Genomic DNA, 14,112 nt, shown 5'->3' on the forward strand with positions numbered 1-14,112 from the left:
GTGTTCATCCAGCTCTGCACCTTGTTGTCTTGAATGCTCCAGCATCTGCAGTTCCTACTATCTCTGAGTTAATGTTATGTCTTTCTTTTTCACCCAGGCATCTTTATGAAAAGTTTTGATTGGTATTGAATCTATAGTCAGTTCCATTATCCACTCAGACAGCTCAACTCTGAGAAATCACAGTCCTTGCCCTGTCACAGCATCTATGGACAAACTGATAACTGATTCTCGTGGCTGCTGACTGTAGGACATTAGTTCCAAGGTGTGAATTCAGAAGTTAACTTTTACGTGAAGCAGATCTTCCGACATGTTTCACAGCTTATCAAAGTTTCCCTGGTACTCTTCAGACAGGCCTAAAGTATTGACTCTGTGAAATCCTCATTTTCATTGGCTTTTCACCACTTGTTTATTTGGTTCTGCAATGACTAAATGTAAAAAGCATAGCTCTATCCTTTGTTTAAAGTACCATTCAGGTAAGATGTGTGTGGCACTTCAATTCCTGAGATGGAATTAGATAGTCATCTTCCTGATGTTCCCCTGTCTTTTGCAAAATCCAGTATTCATTGCTCATAGAATCACAGGATCCCTACAGTCTGGAAGCAGATCATTCAGTTCATCAAGTCCACATCCACCCTCCGAAGAGCATTCCACCCAGACTCACACGCACCTCCCCCCCCCCCCTAATCCTATAACCCTGCATTTCCCATGGCTAATCCACGTAGTCTGCATATCCCTGGACACTATGGGCAATTTAGCATGGCCAATCCACCCAAACTGCACATCTTTGGACTGTGGGAGGAAAGCAGAGCACCCGGAAGAAACCCACACAGACAGAGGGAGAACATGCAAATTCCACACAGTCACCTGAGGAATTGAACCCTAACACTGTGAGGCAGCGGTGCTAGCCACTGAGCCATCATGCCGTCCCAGAAGATGATAGTGAGCAACAGAATTTCACAAGGCAACTAGGAGTTAAGCAGATTTCTGTTGGTCTGGCTTACTTCGGCCAGGCAAGGACAGCAGCTTCGGTTTTTATCACAATCCAGTGACTTGGGGGTCACCATTACTGAGACAGGCATTCATTCCAGGTTTAAATTAAACTCTAAGCTCCACCAGCTGCTGTGCTGTGATCTTGCTAGAGAGTTAGTCCAAGTCTGTAATTTATTCATCCAGTAACATTCCCATTTGTGGGATGTGGGCATCGCTGTCTGGTCAGCATTTATTGCACATGCCTAGTTGCCCTTGAGAAGGTGATGGTGAGCTGCCTTTTAGAACTGCTGCAGTTCACCTACTGTGGGTTGACCCACAATGCCATTAGAGAGGGAATTCCAGGATTTTGACTCAAAATCTATTGTTCCATCATCACCATGTGTGTAAGAGGTGGATTGATTCCTTCCTGTTGCATTTTTGTGATTATTTTATGTTTATCTTGCCATCAATACAAACTTTTACAGTCTAGACATGACCCAACTCCTTGGATGGAAAGAAAAAACACCCGTTATTCATTGAGATACTTTTGTAGTTAGCTCAATTTTCAATCTACTCCTTGACATTTAACAGTAGCAGCATACAGAAAATGTCCTTCTTTTAGAAAAAACAGATCTCTAGCAAAGTATTTCTTAGTTTGAAAGCATCAAGTTAAACTGAGCACTCAAAAGGTTAATACCTCCTTATACATATTCAAATTAGCCTTATTGTGTTCCCTAGCAATTCCATGGAGATATGCAAATTAAATACGGATTTATGCATCGACGTTGGCAAATTTACTCCCAAGTTAGTGTTACTGCAGCTTGAGTTAGCTAATCTTTTATGATTTAAACTGTAACAGGGCAATATAAGGGTCTAAACTTGAGAACGAATGTGGGACTTATAGAGTAATCTTTAGTGGCTGTTACAGTGGAGATTGCTAATTTTCTCGTGCATTGATTATCCAGGAGTAACATACAGCTCAGCAAAATGCAATCACGGCCAATTACTGATTGAAAATTTACTGAAGATAACGCTATTAAAAAGACTAAGAAAAACTGAACTATATCTCTGTTATTTTCTAGCATTATGATCTTCAGTTTTAGTGCCAGGCAGGACATTTTGTAAATCAATGGCATTGCTTTTAGGGAGCTATTTATAGGTGCAGCAGTGTAAGTGTGCCAGGTGTATCTACCTGCAGAGAGAAGATGTCAAGAGTCTGAGCAGAAAAGGGTTTTAAAAAAATACCCAAACGTCAAGGAAAAAGGAACAGGTAAGGTTTTTGATTTCATTTTTGATGTTTTTTTAAAAATAATTATTTTAAAAACATTAAATAGCTATTTGTTATGGCATCATTGAAGCTACAGAGTGTTAACATATCCTTGTGATTCTAAACATGACCCCAAATCAATTGAATGTAGCTTGTAGCTTTCTTTCTCTTATCATCTGACTATGAAATGAATGTTTTGTTGTGCATTTTAGATGCTTAATGCTATGTAGGACAAAGAGAGAAATATGTGGAATGATGAAATATGTCTTGAATGTGCCTTCAAATTGAGCATCTATAATCTAATTCAAGATGTAATTATATTTCAATATCGCTGCCTCTGGATTCTTCAAAGAGCAAGTTGCAATCAGATCAGAACACTTGACTGATATAAATCTAAATGCAATCACTGCATAAGTTTCTGTACATCTGTGGTCTCTTATCAAATCCTAAACAGTTGAAACACTCACACTTTTTTCCATTTTCTTCAGAAATAAGTTAACTCAGCACAGGTCAGCAATATTCATGCTCTGCGTGATATAACAGCACATGAGGCAAGATTTCAGTGCGTGGAAACCTTTCATTTGTGAAACTCTGTAGGTTATTTTGCGAATGTGTATTTTGAGAACTGTGCCAAGAATATGGATTTGTTTTGTTAATTTGCCTGCACAGTGAGGATCAGTGTTGATCATATATTGATAATATATTAATAATTCATATTGATCATCAATATGGGCTTGTCAATCCACTGCACTGTATAAAGGTTGCTGTCACCATCCTCTTTAAATGAAACATACTGCAGGACCTGCCTGGTCTCATGCAGTAGAAAAGACTACTTCCTGGTTTAAGTAGAAAAGTCTCTTGTAATTAACAAGATACAGCTCATTACATGTTAGCAAGCCATTACCTTGATATGATAGATATGGTGACGGAGACTTTGAGGAGAACTAGAGGTTTAGTCTCACTCCTTCAAGGTAGGTCATTTAGGACTGAGATGAGGAGAAATTTCTTCACCCTGAGCCTTTGGAATTCTCTGCCATGGAAAATGGTTGAGACCAAAACATTGAATGCTTTCAAGAAGGAGTTAGATACAAGTCTTAGGGTTAAACAGATGAAAGGGTATTGGGGAGTAAGTGGTAACAAGGTACTGAGTTGGATGGTCAGCCAAAGGGTATTGGATGGTCAGCCAAAGGGTATTGGGGAGTAAGTGGTAACATGGTACTGAGTTGGATGGTTAGCCAAAGGGTATTGGGGAGTAAGTGGTAACATGGTACTGAGTTGGATGGTCAGTCAAAATGATATTGGATGGTGGAGCAAACTCTCAAGGTCAAATGGCCTACTCTTTCTCCTATTTTCTAAGTTTCAAAGCTGTTCTGCCCCAAGTCCCTATGGCAGTGTCATAGTGGGTAGGGATTATGGCACTCCTCAATATTAACTCTTTCAGAGCCATATACAATAATTTTCACCATCATTACTTACTCAAAGAGCCCTCTGCAAGTTGCAATCAGATCAGAACACTTGACTGATCTAAATCTAAATGTGATCACTCCATAAGTTTCCATAATAATCCCGTAGAGTTTATCACTCATCTAATACAGAACCCATCGTAATTTCAATTAGAACATAAAACAAATTAGCGCAGGAGCAAGCCCTTTGACCCAGCATGTCTGTGCTGACCACGATGCCATTCTATCCTAATCCCCGTCTGTCTGCATGTGGTCAATATCCTTCTATTCCCTGCCTGTTCGTGTGAGTGACTAAATGCCTCTTAAACATTGCTATCATATCTGCTTTTACTGCCTTCCCTGGCAGCGTGTTCCAGGCACCTATCACTCTCTGTGCAAAATATTTTCCTCATGCACCTCCCTTAAATTTTTCCCATCTCACCTTAAACGTTATGCTGTCTAGTATTTGACATTCCCACCCTGGAAAAAAGGCTCCGACTATCCACTTTATCTATGCCTCACATAATTTTATATACTTCTATCAAGCCAGACTCAAATATAGTCTAACTAAAGTTTTATATAGCTGCAACACAACTTGCCAACTTTTAGACTGAGTGCCCAGGCTGATGAAGGCATGTATGCTGCACAACTTCTTTACCACAATTCTGCTAATTCCTCCTCCCTTTGTCCCCTTGCCAAATGGAAAAATAAATGTATTCACAGGAACCTTGTAAGAGTTCACATCACTCTATGGCCGCAATCAAGCTTTGTCCAAGCATGGCCAAGAACTCAGGAACAGCAGTGAATAGTCAATAATATTCACATCGAGGAAGTATTTAGACAAGTCCCAAGGAGCCCATATTAAATATAGCTGAATACAGATCAAGGGAAAAGGTAGATGGAGACATAACTGACACAGAATATGGGGCTTAAAAGGGTCTGAGGAAGGGTCACCAGACCCGAAACGTTAACTCTGATTTTTTCTTCACAAATGCTGCCAGACCTGCTGAGCTTTTCCAGCAACTTCTGTTTTTATACCTGATTTACAGCATCCGCAGTTCTCTTGGTTTTTACAGAGTATGAGGCTTGTGGTCAATTGATGTCAATCATCTTAGCCCCAGGGTAACTACCTGAATTCCTCAAGGCAGAATCCAGGGCTGAAACTACATTTAGCTGCATCACACAATGACTTTCCCTCCATCTTAAGCTCAGATATGGAGCTGTTTGCTGTTCACAAATGTGAAAGGTCATGGGCTCCCAGGTACATTGGCAAGTCAGATCTGAAATTGGTTCAGAGGAATTATGCAAACATTAATGGCTAATGGCCATTTCAGTGACTGTAAGGCTGATGGAGATCTGAAGTCAATGCATAAAAGGATGGTAGAGACAGAACTTTTATCACATTTAAAAAGTACTTGGATATGCACTTGAAATGTTGCAACCTACAAGTTTATGGACCAAGACCCAGAGAATGGAATTAGGCTAGATGCCTCTTTCTTGACAGGCATGGACATGATGGGCTGAATGACCTTCTTCCATGCTGTAAGTATCTGTGATGGCACATGCCCTATTTCAGTTCCTTTGATAATAAAATATGCGCACGCTTGCACGAAGGATCTGCAAATAATACAGCCATATATCCAAATTAAACAGCAGGTGGATGGGCAATAAAAATCACATTTTAATTTATCATCTTTATTAAATCATTTATGTCAGAGGAGTCTTAATATATAATTGGAATGTTAATCTATTAAATCAGGAAGTCCCTGAGAATTTAAAATAGAGCGTGGTATACTAAGTTATATGCTGTCATTGTTAAACCACGTATATTTGTGTTAGTTTTAGATGTATTCCATAATCAATCAGGTCCAGCTTTAAACAAACCATTGACGAGGGTGAGTAATTCTGGTCTGGCCGCTAAATTCTGAAAGAAATTTTCGAGACTTTTAAAAATGGAACAGTGTTGGCAGCCTTCTGCAGAAGTGTGTGCTTGAGATGAAAATGTGCGTCAGCTAAACCAGTGTGAGATCCATGTGGGCCAGGAATGTAGGACACTGAGTTATTCTACGTATCTGTCACTGTCATACATTATTAAAAGAGGTCCAATGTTTTCATAATCGAGATTTTTTGGTATAACTAAAAGCAAATTCACTCTCCACACCACATATAGAATTACAAAATCACAGCACTGTTACAGTGCAGAAGGAAACCATTTTGCCTAGTACTTTCTGAACACTTTAACAGTAAAGAATTCTTGCCTAATCTTGCACATTATTTCTATTTAAATCATCACCCAATGACCTGTTGAATTCCTCAATCAAACCTGCCCCCAGCACACTTCCAGGCATTGCATTCCAAACACAAGTCGCTCACTGTGTGAAAAATGCAAACATTAATTTGTCTCACTTTATGTTTGTTTCTTTTGCAAGAATTGTATGTAACTGTAACAACTAACATAATTTTAGAGAAAATAACTTTTTTGTTTATAGCAGCGGAACAAAAGCAAAGTTCGGTGAGTGCTAGAAATCTGGCATAAAAACAGGAAGTGCCGAAGAAACTCAACTGGTCTCGCAGCATCTGTGGAGAGAAAAATTAAAGTTAACATATTGATTCTGATATGAACCTTCTTGAGAACTTAGGTGGGCTGGAAAATGATGTCTTTATACTGTTGACAAAGGAAGAGGAGGAGCAAATGGAACAGATGGTAAAGGCAATGAGAGTGATAATAGTAATAGAGGAGAGATACAGATGCAATGTCCTGTTGGTACAGGGTTACTGTCAGCAGAGCTATTAACACCTATTCTTCACCTCTATATCTCCTCTACTACCATTAGCACTCAATTTGTCTTTTCCTCTAGACATCCTAGACAATTCCAATTGTTACTCTTCACTTGTTGTCAACAGTTTGAATCATATCATAGAACCCTACAGTGTGGAAACAGGCTCTTCAGTCCAACAAGTCCACACTGACCCTCAGAGCAACCCACCCCCCTAATCTATACATTACTGAACACTATAGGCAATGTAGCATGGCCAATCCACCATAACCTACACATCTTTGGACTGTAGGAAGAAACCAGAGCACCTGGAGGAAACCCACACCGACATGGGGAAGAATGTGCAAACTCCACACAGACAGTCACCCGAGGGTGGAATTGAACTTGGGTCCCTGGTGCTGTGAGGCAGCAGTGCTAACCACTGAGCCACCGTGCCGCCCCTCCACACACATCTTCTGAAGAAGAAGGCCATCCCACCCAGACCCATCCCCTAACCCTGTATTTCCCATAGCTAACACACCTAACCTACACATCCCTGAACATTTTAGGTAATTTAGCATAGCCAGACCACCTAACGTGCACATCTTTGGACTGTGGAAACTCTGTGGATGTTCAAACTCCAGACAGTCACCCGAGGCTGGAATTGACCCCAGGTCCCTGGCGCTGTGAGGTAGCAGTGCTAACCACTGAGTCACCGTGTCTCCCAAAATATCATTTTCCCCTTCAGTTCCAAAGGAGAGTCATATTGAATTTGAAGTGTTAACTCTGAATCTCTCTCCAGTGATGTTGCCAAACCTGCAGAGTTTCTCCAGTACTTTCTGTTTTTGTTGCAGTTTATAGCAGAATCAGTATGGTTGTGGTATATGTTTCAGTCTACATTCTTCTGATTTTCATCCAGGTTCAGGTTCTGGCTCAGATTTCTAGGTGACTTTTAAACAACAATTCTAGTTTATCTGTACATGCCAGCAAGCCCATAGGACAGCATGCTCTGAGCTGTACATGTTCCAGCCTTCTAGCACAGGTCCGTCGCATACCTACTGAGGTCATAGTCACTGGTTGTAAAGGTGATAGAGGCAGAAACCTTCATAACATTTAAGAAGTATTTAGGTGTGCACTTGCAATGCCAAGGCATACAAGACTATAGTCTAAGTGTTGGAAAATGTGATGAGGATAGTTATGTGGTTGCTTTTGACCACAGACATAGTGGGCCAAAGGGCCTTTTATCTGTGCTGTGGATCTCTATGACTATGACTCTGTCACAGCGTACCTCACAGGTTCAACTGCAACTAAGTACCATCTCTATAGTACACCATGGGCCAAACTTATTAAAACATAGGAGATACAAATAGGTTTGGATTACAAATGATTTTCAGGTACAAAACAAGTACATCAGGGAGCAATGGCACACTGGGACGGCCCATTTTTCAGGCATTGCAGATTGTCTCCTAAAACAACCACTAGCCGCCTGGCAAATGTTGAAAGACCCCTATGCCAAATTGACCTTCCTTGAGGAGGCTAAGTGCCAGGCTTGTTCCACTCCAGTGGATTTGTCAGATGTGATTTGCAGCTCCTAAATCTTTGCTGACAAGTCTTTATTCCCTCAAGGATCCTCAGATGTACATTGATTGTATCCTGTAACCTAGTCTTGAACAGTTTCCCAACACAGATGTTGAGCTCACTAGCCTGGAATTCCCAGGTTCGCTGCTTACTGATTCTTAAATACTGGGTAATACTTGCTTTCCTCTAGCTAATAGCCATTTCTGTGTGCTTTGTTTAAATGTATCCCATTTGGTTTAGAAATCTTCAGATTCATTCCTTCAGCTTTTGTGTATCATGTTTTTCTCATCCCTGTTCAGGTTTTGTATTTATGGGTTAAATCTAGAACTTGGAAAGACTGACATTGAACATCACAACCGTTTCTTAATCTCCTGCATTGCTACACAGCTCATTAGAACATTAGATATAGGAGCAGGAGTAGGCCATTCAACACCTCAAGCCTTCTCTGCCATTTGGAGAATCATGGCTGATTTTTTTTTATGGTGTTAACTCCACTTTCCTGCCTGTCTCCCATAACCCTTCACATCTCGTCAGCCAAAAATCTAACTCAGCCTTAAATAAATCAGTGTCCTCGCCTCCACTCTCAATGTGGAAGAGACTGATGACCATCTGAGAGAAGAAATTCCTCCACATCGCCATCTTAAAAGGGAGACCATTTTTACTTAGAAACATAGAATATAGGAACAGGAACAGGTCATTCGGCCCTTTGAGCCTGCTCCACCTTTCAATATGATCATGGCTGATCATCCAACTAAGTTTCGTTCTCATTTTCTCTCCATACCTTTTGAACCCTTTAGCCCTAAGGGCTATATCCACATCTTTCTTGAAAGTCTTCAATGTTTTGGCCTTAACAATTTCCTGTGGCTGAGAATTCCACAGACTCACCACTTTATGGGTGAAAAAATTTCTCCTCATCTCTGTCCTCGATGGCATACCCCTTATCCTTAGACTTTAACCACAGGTTCTGGACTCCTTGATCATCAAGTTAAGAAAGTGAGCAAACACGAGGCAGATGCAGTAGAACATGAATAAATACGAGGTTAGTACTTCGGTAGCAAAAGCAGGCAGGCAGATTATTATCTGAATGCTGATAAATTGGGGACGGGAGTGCACCCGTCGCTGAAAGTAAACACATAGGTGCAGCAGGTGGTGAAGAAGGCAAATGGTACGTTGGTCCTCTTAATGAAAGGATTCGAGCATGGGAATAGGTTTGCCTTGCTGCAACTGTACAGTGCATTGGCAAGACCACACCTTCCTCACAACATACCCTCCCACACAGCTGTGTGTCATCTGCAAACTTGGTGATGTGACATGCAGCTTCCTCATCTCAATCATTGTTGTATATTGTGAATAGCTGGTGTCCAAGCACTGTTTGCTGTGGTACCTCACGAGTCACTCAGAAAAAGACCCTTTATTCCTGCTCTTTGTTTCCTGTCTGCCAACCAGTTCAAGACGTAGGGGCTGCAGGATTGGGGATTTAGGAACCTCTCATTTTCCAGGTCCTACAATATCCTTTTTGAAAAGCCCATAAAATTGGCATTTTTGGAGTCAATTCCAGCAGGAATTCCAGCTTGGATTCCCAGTGCCTGGAAAATACCACTGACAAAACACTGTAAACTCTTTACAGAAACGGAAATTGCTGGCAAAGCTCAGCAAGTCTGGCAGCATCTGTGAGGAGAAATCAGAGTTAATGTTTCGGGTCTGGTGACCCTTCCTTGGAACTGTAAACTCTTTGCCCATTTCTCTTTAAAAACAGCCTAAGACCCTGATGTACGTTACAAAACAGCCTCCTGACTCTCCAACAGCCCAGGAGGCACCCATTTTAACACCTGCCTGATTCAAATGGGCAAACTCCTCACGAGACTTTCAACAAACTTGCAACAAACTTCCCTCTGAGTCATGCACCATTCTGACTAGGAATTATATCTAAAGTTTTTGAGAAGATTTGTAGCTTGGGTCGTGGATGAGGTTGCAAACTTGCTCGCCAAGCCAGTGTGTTTGATAGCAGACATTTCATTACCCTGCTAGGTAACATCGTCAGTGCGTCCGTGGTGAAACGTTGTGCACAGACTAGACACACAAGAATAGGAGAGACCCACTGACACATAAACAACATCCTCACCAGAATAAAATTCACAAAAGAAGAAAAGAACAATAACTGACTACCCTTCCTGGACATAACGGTGGAACGTAAGAACAATGGGGAACTCCAGACGAGCATATACAGAAAGACCACACATACAGACCAGATACTTAATTACACCAGGAATCACCCCAACACCCATAAACCGAGCTGTGTCAGGACATTATTCAAACGAGCCACAACACACTGCAGCAACCCAGAATTGCTGAACAGGAGCACTTATATGGAGTTTTTAAAAGGAATGGATACCCAAAAAGCACTATCCACTGTTACCTCTGCAGGCCACAATAGGAAGACACAACATGGCCAGACCCACCAGTCACCCTAGCGTACATCAGGGACATATCAGAGATGACCACAAGACTACTCAGATCCCTAGCTATCAGGGTAGACCACAAACCAACAACCACCCTGCAACAGCTACTGTCGAACGTAAAGGACCCCATACCCACAACCAATGAAACTAATGTAATATACGAAATATCACATAAGGACTGTGAAACACATTACATAGGCCAAACTGGAAGAAAACTGACAATAAGGATACACGAACACCAGCTAGCCACCGAGAGACACAACCAATTCTCACTCGTCTCAATACACTGACAAATAAGGACACAAATTCGACTGGGACAACAGATCCATAATAGCACAAGCCAAATAGAGACATGTCAGGGAATTCCTGGAGGCCTGGCATTCCAACCGGAACTTCATCAACAAACACGTTGGACTGAACCTGATATACAAACCACTGAAAAATAGAACCAGAAGTAATGCCAACCACCCCAGCAAACCGAGGCATATAAATAACAAGGGGGAACAGAACACCAACGCTTCACCGGAGGCGCACTGACAATGTTACTTAGCAGGGTGACAAAACGTCTGCAACCAAACACATTGGCTCGGCGATCAAGTCTGCAGTTTAGGAATTATATCATTGGCTCCATCATTATCACTGAAACAAAATCCTAGAACTTTCTATCTTCTAGGAGCACTATGCCAATACCTTCACCACATGGATTGCAGCAGTTCAAGAAGGCAACTCACCAGCACCTTCTGAAGGGCAAGGAATGGCTAATAAGTATTAATAAGTGTCAATATTTATCAACAGCTGCTGCTATTTGAGGTTTTCCTTTCTCTGCCTGGATTGCTCTGCTACTGAAGAAACATGAGCTGTGGGATATAATTTTTGCCTGCAGTGGACGGTTGGCTGTTAACACAGATGGTGAACACATCAGTGAACACATCAGTGAGTTCAGGTTGGCTCATCAGTCACATGGTGTGTCTTTTTATCTTGTACCTTGTTTGTACCACAAATAATAATGGGAGTAATGTGTTAATGTCACTCGTAAGCGATATTGCAGTGCAGCTTGCATTGTGTTTCCAATCACATTCCTAATGACTGATATCACTCACAGTGCTGTCTGTCTAGGGTAACAGGCTCATTTGAGTCTCAGGAGGTGGTGACTCTGCAAGTCACCCCAGGCCTAGGTAAGGGATGTCTGTTGCTGGTAGGAACATTGGGTCCTACAGGGGATTGCTTAATGCAGTTGTAGATGCATTGTTAATTATTGTCTGGATGTACCTGCCTCCTCATTATCTTTGAGTACCTGCAATAGGTGGAACCAGTGAATTTTGATGGTGATGGCAGAAAAGCTAGAACCATGAGGAACAACAGTTGTTTAAAGGCAGAGGATCTGTGGGCAGAGGTCTTGAATTTCCTTTAGGCATTCCTGAGAAAGGCAATGGGAAGCCACCTCACACGTCTTCTTCCCTGTCTTTGGATTGGGATACTCCTACTGAACTGGAGAAGAAAGTGCAAGTAAAACTGAGCAGAGGACCTGTCCTTAAGGAGATCTTTATTCCAGTATGGTCTTATCATGAGTACGAGGTTCTATTCTTTGTGACATTCAAAAAGCTCTTGGAGATGATACCGGCTGATCTAAAGAGTTTATATTTATTCTGCACTTTCTACATCCTCAGAACATCCTAAAGACCCTCACAGCTAAAGATTGTTATGTTTAGTGCAGAAACAGTTGGAGAGTTATTGAGTCATACAGCACAGAAACAGGCCCTTCAGTTTGACCAGTCCATGCTGAATATAATCCCAAACTAAACTAGTCCTAACTGCCTGCTCCTGGTCGATATCCCTCCAAACCTTTCCTATTCCTGCAATTATCTAAATGTCTTTTCAACGTTGTAACTGTGCCCACATCCACTACTTCCTCAAGAAGTTTATTCCACATGTGAGCCACCGTCTGTGTAAAAAATTTGCCCCTCATGTCTTTTTTAAATCTCTCTCTTCTCACCTTAAAAAGTGCCCCAAGTCTTGAAATCCCCCATCCTTGGGAAAAGACACCTACCATTAACCTTATCTATACCCATCATGATGTTATGCCTCTATCAGGTCACCTCTCAATCTCCTACGCTCCTGTGAGAAAGTTCCCAGTCTATCAACCTTTCTTTGTAACTCAAATCTTCCATACCCAGCAACATCCTGCATCGGACCCAAAATGTTAACTGTTTTTTCCTTCACAGATGCTGCCAGACCTGCTGGGCTTTTCCAGCAACTTGGTCTTTGTAACATCCTGGTAAATCTCTTCTGAACCCTCTCAAGCTTAGTAATATCCTTCTTATAACAGTTGTTTTGCAACATATTATCAACTAATCTATGCACAGTAAATGTTCCTTACATAGCAATTAATAAATTGGTCTGTCCTATGGGGTTGAGGACTCAATGGTGAGAGAGCTCATTGTGACAGCACACTTTATTCCCCCTCATTAGAGTCAGGAAAAAGTAATCAGTTTCTCAGTAATAGATCATTTCTTTTATTCTTTCATGAAATGTGGGCATGCCTGAGAATTAACACCAACATTTGTTGCCTGTCCCTAATTGCCCCGGATGTGATTGGCTTGCTCAGCCATTCCAGAGGGCATTTAAGAGTCAACCACATTGCTGTGTGTCAAAGGTAGGGGAAACCAGGTAAGAATGGCAGATTAAAAACCGAAAGAACTGCAGATGCTGTAAATCAGGAACAAAAACAGAAGTTGCTGGAAAAGCTCAGCAGGGTCTGGCAGCATCTGTGAGGAAAAAAAAATCAGAGTTAACGTTTCGGATCCGGTGACCCTTCCTCAGAACTGGCAGGATGACAGATTTCTTGCCCTGAAGTGCATTAATGAACCAAATAGGCTTTTATAATAATTAATCATAATTTCCAACTAGTTATTACTTCCACATTTATGAATTAAATTTAGATTCGTGGTGGATTTGAACCCGTGCCCTCAGAGAATTAACCTGGCCCTCTAATCTGTGACATTGATACTGCGTCACCATGAGCTGAAATCTTGAAATGGGGCTTAACTAACACAGAAATCTACTGCATTTAATATAACTGATCAGGAAATTTGTGCCACAATAAGGAATTTCAATAAGTTTTCACCTGAATGCTGACATTTTGCTATGAAATCTTATTGCACTTTAATTTAACAAAAAAATGTGTGAAAAGGGAGAACCTATCTTGTTACCCTCAGAAATCTAGTTGTCTAGGCAACGGATGTGAATTATGTGTTAAGTTATTCATTAAGAAACTGTCCATCACTGATGGAATCAAAGATTGCCACTTAAGGATGTAACTCGACATGTCTAGTAGAAGGTTGCAATTCAATATGTTGCAGAGTTGACAGCTAAGTGACTACTTTCCTGAGTGCCTGCTTTTGTACATCAGTCTTGAGCAGTCCCCTTCCAGACTGAGGATTTTATACGTCTGATAAAGACAGGCATTTGGTTGTTCTAGTTTGAGAGGCAGAGGCAATCCCAGTTTGTAGCTGGTTCCATCTCACCTCCCCAAAGTTAATGTGCTTTTGTATCAGTATTCTTGCGGTTTAATATCACAAAAAGCTCTGCATTTATATTTTTTTTTCTTTATTCATTCACAGGCTGAGGGCATTGCTGGCTTG

This window comes from Rhincodon typus, chromosome 29 (assembly GCF_021869965.1).
Source record: "Rhincodon typus isolate 14 chromosome 29, sRhiTyp1.1, whole genome shotgun sequence".
Lineage (NCBI taxonomy): Eukaryota > Metazoa > Chordata > Chondrichthyes > Orectolobiformes > Rhincodontidae > Rhincodon > Rhincodon typus.